Source organism: Gossypium hirsutum, chromosome D01, assembly GCF_007990345.1.
Source record: "Gossypium hirsutum isolate 1008001.06 chromosome D01, Gossypium_hirsutum_v2.1, whole genome shotgun sequence".
Lineage (NCBI taxonomy): Eukaryota > Viridiplantae > Streptophyta > Magnoliopsida > Malvales > Malvaceae > Gossypium > Gossypium hirsutum.
Genome location: NC_053437.1, coordinates 61,286,905 through 61,296,550, shown reverse-complemented (window position 1 = coordinate 61,296,550; position 9,646 = coordinate 61,286,905).

Genomic DNA, 9,646 nt, shown 5'->3' with positions numbered 1-9,646 from the left:
ATATTTGATTTGGATACTAGTGACACACTGCAGACATAGAGTTCACTCTTTCTGCATTTTCTGTAATATTTTCATCACTTCCTCTCACCAAATGTAGTTGCCCTTTATCTGTCAAACATATTTTTCTACTTACTTTGGAAACAAGGTTGATAAGTACCAATATGTTTTTTTGACAACTGAGGTTACCGACAAATGACGCATCCCGTCAATACGACATTTATGCATTCCACTAGGTTTGTTGTCATGTGTTCATATTATGGACATCCATCATATGATTGAGTCCACTGTTGTAACAACTCGTTTTTTAATGGTATCGAGGACGGTGGTTTCAGAACCCTATTTTTCGATGATGGGGTTCATAAATATTATTATTTAATATTTATGAGTCTATTATGGTGTTATATTAAATTTTGATCTAGTAATTTTATTGAATGGATAGTTAACTAAGATACAAGTGTAACAACCTTAAAGTCAGTGGTGTCAAAAAATAAGGTATCGGGACCTCATTTCCATAAACTGAGCTTGTAAATACTTTTATTAAATATTTATGGAGTTATTATATAGGTGAATTGAATTTTGGATGGGTAATTTTGTTGAATTAGTGACTAATTAAGGTACAATGACTAAATCGTAAGAATGGTAAAAGTTAATTGGTATAGAATTTTTATTTGTTAAAGGGATTATTTAGTAATTAAACTAAGGTTTAAGTGGAAATTAGGCTATAGTATAATATAGTGGACGGTTAGAACACATTTTTGGCATTAATTTACTAGAATTTATAATTAAAATGTTAAAATGTAAAACAAAATAAAAGAAACAAAATGGAAGGAACGATAAGGTACTTTTTTTCTTCTTCACCACCGGTTCTCCACAGCTAAAGAACCGATAATTTCGGCCAACTTTAATCCCTTGCATGGTATGTTCATTTTAGTCAATTTCTTGTGATTTTTATGTTTTGTTGATGTTGTAGCTCGACTTAGCTAACTCGTATGTTAGTTTTCTAAACTGTTATAGTTTCTAAAAATTTCCAATGTTGAATTCTTGAGGTTCTCGGTGTTCAATGGTTAGATTGGAAGCTTCGAAATGAAAAAAAGAGACTATTTTGTAAAGTGATAATTATTAGTTTTTAATATAGGGACTAAAGTGTAAATATTTAAAAATTGATGATAAATTATATAACTATAGATAATAGAGGGTTGTAGAAGGATGGAATTGAGATTGGTTTCAAAATTGAGGCTCAAATTTGAAATTTATGACTATTTTGGTTTTAAGGACTAAATTGAATAAAATGAAAAAATTAGGGGAATATGAAAAATGAATCTGAATTGATATATGTTTATAATAGGATATTATAAGATGTTTGGAATTATAAATTGAAAGAAATTATTATAGATTGGGAACTGAATTAATCGGAGGGTAATTGCGAAAAAAATTATAGATTAGTCCCTGACACCTTGTTTGTTGTTGTTTTTGCCAGGTAAGTTCACATGGAACTTACTACGTTGTTCATGTTATGATTGGTCTATATTGTAATGTCTTTTAGTAGAGTTAAATATAATTTCATGATTTTGGCATCTATGGACTAAACCGTAAAGTATGGGAAATATTATTATGAATGAATACGATGTATTGAATGAATATGGAGTGTTGATATACTTGAATGATATGTGTTTTGACTACATTTTAGTTAAATGAATTAATTATACATGGTAAAAGTGTTTGAGTGAACGTATTAAAGGATAGGATACAATTGGCATGCCAATAGGGTTATTTACGCACGTACGAAATATATGTGATGGTACAGAGATATTACTGATTATACCAGAATCCAAATTTTTTTTGCGGATTATTGAGTTATACTAGTGTGGTGGAGGGATGTATTGTTACTGATTTTATGATGCCTATGAGCTTTGCACTTCGGTGTTCTGATGTGGTGTAGTTACTACTCTGACGAGCAACTTGGTATGGTGTAGTTACCCATGTATTTGAATCTATTTATTATAGTTCATTGGGCTACTAGATTAATGGAAAAGAGAAATGACAGTGAAATGATATAAATCTCATGCTGAAATGGTTATATAATGAATAAAGGATACAAATGGTATTGTATTATTGAGTTTATGTGTATTGTAATATATTGAATAGTATATTACATTTATAATGCTATATTTCTCTGTTATACGTTGAACTCACCTTATTAATGTAAAATGCTATGTAAGACTAAATTGTATCAAGTTATTAGATTGATATGTTTACAAAATGAGCAAAGTTGAATAACATGATATAAAATGGCATGGTTGTACTTGTGTATGAATTGAATACTATAATCTTGTTGTATTAATGGACTAACCTATTGGAGATTTTGTGAAGTTGTATACGTATGCATAAGGATGCCAAACGAATTCCATGTTTTGTACAATTGTATTTCAATTACTTAAACTAGTTGAAATGTCAAGATATGTTAAGTTATTTTCATATGGACTTACTAAGCATTCGATATGCTTACCCCTTTACTTTTCTTTTCTTTGTAGATTCAGTTTGCAGAACTCGTCAGTTGACACTATCTAACCTTTTATTCGGTAGTCTTTGAACGTTTCACCTCTGATTATGTAACATGTATATAGGGTTAATATATGTATTTATTTTGGATGTGGTTTTGATTTATACCTTGATGAATGCTTTACTTTAGGTTGGTAATGCTTATATGCATATATGAATAGAATAGTGGTTTGTTAAAAGTTCCATGCATCATTTTAATGGCATATTTTGGTAGTCATTTAATATGACAATGATAATAGTATGGAATGAATGTACAATTGTGATTAGTTGAGAGAGTTCATCTTAGAAATGGTATGTTTAAAGTTCATATTGATGTACAGAAGTTGGTTGATTTGAAAATGGTAGAATGAAAGTGTTTTGGTTTAATGTTGAAGTATCGGTAAGAAATTTAATAGTATGGTTTGATGCATATTGGGATGAAAATATAACGATTTGTATTGGTATATGAATGTCAGGTGAATTGCAATTAAGCAATTGGAGTTGCTAAGTTTTGGTCAAAGTTGTGGACATGTTACATTTAGTGTTCAAACTTGATTGAATGTGATGAGATGGTATGCAATTTAGTGAGTCTAATGCAGGTTTTTAAGTGTGCCTAAGGCACCATTTGGATGCAAATTTAGTTGAGCATGAAATGGGCATAAAATGAAAGCTTTTGACATTTTGGGATTGAAGTATCCATACCTTGGCAAAAGTATCGATACTTAAAATTTCCAATCAGGTTTTGAAACAAACAGAATACCAATTTGATATCGATATCGGACTGAAGTATCAATACCTTATATCACGGTATCGATACCTTATATCAGGGTATCGATACATATGACTTTGGTTTGGATTTTACAAAATAAACAGATTCACAAATTGATATCAGTACTTATAAAAAGTATCAGTACTTATAAGGATGTAGCGATACCTATTTCAAAGTTTTGAAATTTTACAGCATGGCCCTATTTCATGTCGAATTAACATTCAAGTCCTCGTAAGCTAGATTTAACCTTGAAAAGTTTATTATGAAATGAATGATTTTATGAAATGGATGTATGTTTAATTGATTTATTTTCAATGTTTTCGTCAGTAGTTTCTTTAGCAACAAATGTGGCATCTCGTAGCTTGGACCCAGTGACCGGTTCGAGTAAGGAATGTTACAAATGTTCTTTGGGTATCCCATCGAGGTAATTCTCACTATGAGAGTTTACAGTCTGAAAGTTCTCCAACATTTCATAGAACCGATGTTGGACGAGCTTATACCTTGTCGAAGAAAATAAAGAGTATATTCATCAATGCAAACAATGTATATATTAAAGAATGATATAAAAAATAATATTTAATATGTACACATGTTAATAACATGTCGCTGCTCATCATCCTTACCAAATTGGCCTAAGTAATTAGACGCAATATGACGTATACAATACTTATGTTGTGCATGATCCCATAGGCTTCCACGTTTATCAATTGTAGCTTGTGTTTTGGGTGCCCTATCATAAATTATGCATATATCGGGTTGCGACACAAAATGCTTTCTCAAGTTAGTCAAGAAGAAATCTCAATCATTAGTGACTTATTTTTCAACAATTGCAAAAGCTATTGGCAGGATTTTTCGATTATCATCCTGTGCAGCAGCCAACAACAAGTGATGTTGATATCTCCTGTACATGAATGTGCCGTAAATTTGTACTAATGACTTACAGTACAAGAATGATTCAATGCATGAATGTAAAAAAAATGGAAAATTCCTTTCGCTTGGCCCATTCGATTGCCATGATACACAAGTTTCATTTGTAGATCGAAGACGGTACCTGGTACGTACTGATTCAGTACCTTACATCATTTCTACAAATCACTATACAATTTATCCCATTTGTTATACATCTTTTCAATAGCATTCTATTTTGCAACCCATGCCTTATAGTACGACAGGGTGTAATCATATTGACTACGAATATTGACAACCAAAATTGACATCGGAATCCTAAGACTCACTTTCACCTTAGGTAAGATAATGTTAGAGACCATGTCATAATCCAAATTTAGATTATCCTGTAACATACCTGCAACAACACAAGTATTTCAAAATATGTAAGCCAATGTCAGAGATCAGGTCAAAACCCAATTTTGGATAATCTTATGCCGCACCTGCAACAACACAAGTATGTGTAGTGTCATATTTCTTATTGTCCAGAACTCTGTATTCTCCCTCACAGATGTCATAATTTTCTATGCATCTACTGTCACGCATTACACACTTGGCCTCATACTTTTCGGTTTGAGATTTTATAATATGGAATTTTACCTCATGCTTTATGCTATACTGCTTCAATGCAACAACTAAAGCATCTTTGGAGGAGAACTCCATTTCAACTTGTAAATCACCGAAATTTGTAAAAGAACTCGTATGGTCTAATCTTTTATGAGGAAGTTTTGGAAATTCTAATCCACTTTCAACATCAAGGTTGACATTAAGCATGTGATGTTGAGGTGCATATGTCGTAAAATCTCTTCCAGCATTGTTCGGACCTTCATCGTCAGATCCACTCCCTTCTGGTTCAGTAAGAATGACCTCTGGTTAAAAAACTAATATAATTTTCGAATCATCCGGCCCGGACTCCTCAATTGGATCATCATCGGTTCTAAATCCCTCTTCGTTCTCAACTCCCTTTCCTTTTTTGTTCCCAGCTTCCTATTCGTTATCAACCCTAGTTGCATGTCCAGGGTTGGATGTCCTTTCACTAATGTAGGTTGTAGGGAGTACATCATTCATTCTTGTAAATCCTACGTTAAAACCAAAACTATTTGCCGATTGCCCACCAATGTAACTTGATGACATACCCGCATAAGTGTTTCCAACATAAAATATCGACATTGAAAGTTGAAATTGTAACACCACTAACCCACACCCTTCGCCGGAATAGGGTTACAGAATATTACCGGAGTTTACAAAATAATTACACATAATTCCACTATTTACTTATGATCATATCAAAGTTGTCCACTCAAGTCATAGTCATTAAATTATCTATATCTTGAGCTACAGAACTCCGAATTAAGATTTGCTAATTTTTTGTGAAACTAGACTCACATATCTTCTTACCATAAAATTTTCAAAATTTATGGTATTCTTTAAAGTCATTCATGTTCTGTTATCTGACAGTTTTGACCCTTCTTCACTAAAAATTAATTATCTCCTCGTACGTGATTTGGATGATGTTTCTATTTGTTTATATTGAAAATAAACTCATTAATAATTTTAAACATATAAATTATAACCCATAATTATTTTTATAAAATTTTTAATGATTTTTCAAAGTCAGAATAGAGGATTTCGAAATCACTCTGACCCTGTCTCATAAAAATTTAAATATCTCATAATATGAATCTTTTTTTGCTTACACCATTTCTTCTATGTAAAACTAGACTCAATAAGATTTAATTTCATATTTTATTCAACGTCTATTTATATTTCCACAATTTTTGGTGAATTTTCAAAATCGGACTATTACTGCTGTCCAAAACTATTTTAGTGAAAAATGTTGATAACTAAGTTTATAACACCTCCACTTCCTTTCAATTAAACCCTATACATGCCATATAAAACTTAAGAACAATAAAATTTACCGAAGCAATCTGGATAGTGTGCCCTGATGTGTTGATCCGGTCCACCAATTTCACATCAATCTACAAAGAACATTAAACACACAGGAGTAAGCTTATGTAAGCTTAGTAAGATTTTATATATAACTTTTAACTCTTCTAAATTTCTTTATTTTCATTTGCATTTCTTTACTTTCCATATTTATCCCATATGCCTAACACACAAGTCATAATCATATCATTCAACCATGGTCACAAGCTAGTGCATTTAACCAAAGCCTTTTTTTTTCGAATTGATTGCATTATAAGTTATTTCATAAAAAAATTGCATAATTTAAACTTTACCCTTTTTTCATGAGCACTAGCATATTTTTATTTAAAATACTCACCAATTCAATGCATTATATAAATAATAATATTACCATTCCGCCAATGGCTTGGCACTTGCCTATGTATCAAGCAACCACACTGGTTAGCGTACTTGCACATATTATATATAAATTCAACTTTGATAAACTTATTTTCTCGACATGTCACGCTTGAGTTTATTACAACAACCATATCATATTTCATTTGTTTCACAAATATCTCAATTCTCATGCTTGCTATATAAATAGCTTTTCACAATTTATTTTACATTTCATTATACAATTGCAATATCCATTCCATAGTCATTTCATTAGTATATAACTCATATATTTCATATATTTGCAACATATTTCACATTCTATTTTCAATTCACTATTTCATATTCTTATCCCAAAGTAGACTTTATAGAACACACCGGATATACGAAACAAATACAGAGGTACATTATTATGCACTAATGAACAGAACTAAAGTGCTATACAAAGAGCACATATGTGCTAATCGGAGAGCACTAACGTGCTAATAATTAGAGAGCACTAATGTGCTAATAATTAGAGAGCACTGATGTGCTAATAATCAGAGAGCACGCTAAGGTTCCTTAATGGCATGCCATTAATATTCTAGTAGTTCTAATCTCGTCTACTTGGGCAAATTATATTATGCACATATATCACTTTTACACTTTTAGCATAATGCTGCTATATACTTTACAATTTAATCCTTGCACCGATAATTCGTATACTTATATTTTCACTATCTTTAATACATGTAATATATTTCTAAATTCATTATTCATCCATAATTCCCTAATAATCCTTTTCATGTATTTCACATATCACTTTTATATATTTTATAATTTAGTCCCTAGCACAAAATTTCATGTATCAATATATTTTACTTTTAATAACACATATAACATAATTCAATACTAACACATATTTCTCATTCAATTCAATTTTCTAAATTCAATTCAATAAAATTACTTATCTTAATATTTACTTAATTAAGCTCAATATCAAATAATAATCAATTTCAATTTTTTGGGTCCATTTATCGCTTATTTTTCTTAATCAATTTAGGGAACGGTTACGGAATTGAGTACTTCGTTTTCACAATGCCATAGTATAACTATGGTCTTGCACATAATCACTTATCACACACCAAAGCCATAACCCATCCATGGTCTTACACTGAAGCACATATCACACTGATGCCATAGCCTAGCTATGGTCTTACACGGAAATCACATACCACATATTGCCATGGTCCAACCATGGTTTTTTCCATCAATGCGTATGAGTCACTGAACGAAAGAACTCAATCCAATGTTCCACTAAATTAGAACTTTTATTCAAACATTCATATTTTCACAATTATTTCAGTTTAATAACATTCATATACAATAACATACCATAGAATTCATGAAATTTTCGTAACAATTCATTAAATTTAGCCATATGAACTTACCTGGGCCAACTAGTAGAATTTGTAATAATTCAATGACTAGTTTGATATTTTCTCTTTTTCGCGTTTATCTTCGGATTCCTGATATGATGAAAAATATGAAAAACCAGCTTGAAAACTTTCTCCTATGGCGTTTTGGCTGAAGAAAAATGATGAAATCTCTAGATTTTTCAATTTTGTCTTTGTTTTATATGTTTAATTTGCAAAATTTCCAATTTTTCCCTTGTTTCTCCTTATTTTCTTGTTGATTTTTTTGCCCAAACCGTCCATCCCATATAATTTGGGCCTAGTTGTCTTTTAAATCCCTCCTTATTAGTCACTTAAGTTATTTAATCACAATTTAACAAATTTTACACTATTTTCAATTTAGTCCTTTTTAATTAATTGACTATCCCAACGTTAAAATTTTCTAACGAAACTTTAATACTAACTCAATGACACTTCATAAATATTTATAAAAAAATTTATGGCTCGGCTTATGAATTCGAGGTCTTGATACCAATTTACCTATTAAATTCTTTTTAAATCACAAAATTCATTAATTCAAAAATTCTTCTAAATTCACACTTGACCCATAATTATTAATTTATTAAGTTTTCAAGCTTACTTGTTAGATTTAGTGATCCCAAATCACTGTTTCCGACACTACTGAAAATTGAGCTATTACAGAAATCAAAAGCACTCACAATCGTGTTGGGATCTCCAAGCTCAAGTTACCAACTAACCCTAACTGTATGCCAAAGCTGAAACCGAGGAATGCCTTCCCATTGATGATTCCGACATTTCTTGATAGAAGCTTTGTAACAACGCTGTGAAATCATCACACAATCGTGTTGTTGGACTTTTTGCTTCTTGTTCCTGCATGACCCAAATTTGCCTCGCTCACTAGTACCTGAGCAATTTTTCCTGCTGGTTTACAAAACTTCCCTCTCATATCATCGAACTGTCACCCATTAATACAACACCAACATTATTTGATTTCAAATTTAGGACAATGCCTATAATACCCTCTTCAAATTATACTAATTCACCTACCATTACTTCATCGAGACCATGAATACGAGCAATGTATTGCTCGTCTCCCACATGAAGTACGATACTAGTATTTACAACTGTTGTCAAACCCAAACCATTTTCCTCGACATCAACAAAATTAACATATAACTCTAGTGTAACATTTTCACTATGACAATACCTATCAAACATCGCCGTGACATCCATGTCGCCTTTGACATCAAATATATCATATGAAAACCTTTACCACGGGATATGAAACACAGTTTCAAAATGTTAAAAAAAATTAGACATAACAAATAAAAAAAACTCTTCTAACTGAAAAGCTTTTAAAAATAACATTATTTTCTGCCACAGGAAAGATAGGATGGGATGTATCAATTTTATCCTAAAATTCTCGTTTTGTCCCAAAATTCACAAGTGTTAAGGTTAAAGTTATAGAGTTATTTTGGGTCACGATTTTAAAAATCACATCGTGAGGAACACACGTAGCTGGGACAAAACTGCATCTAGCAAGAAGCATTTTCATTTTCTCTTGGTCTATTTCCATGAATTTTGAGAAAACAACCTAAAACCCTTAATACATTTCAAAATCATCATATTTGCCTAATTACCCAAAAATAGAAGATATTCTCAATTTTTCTAAAAA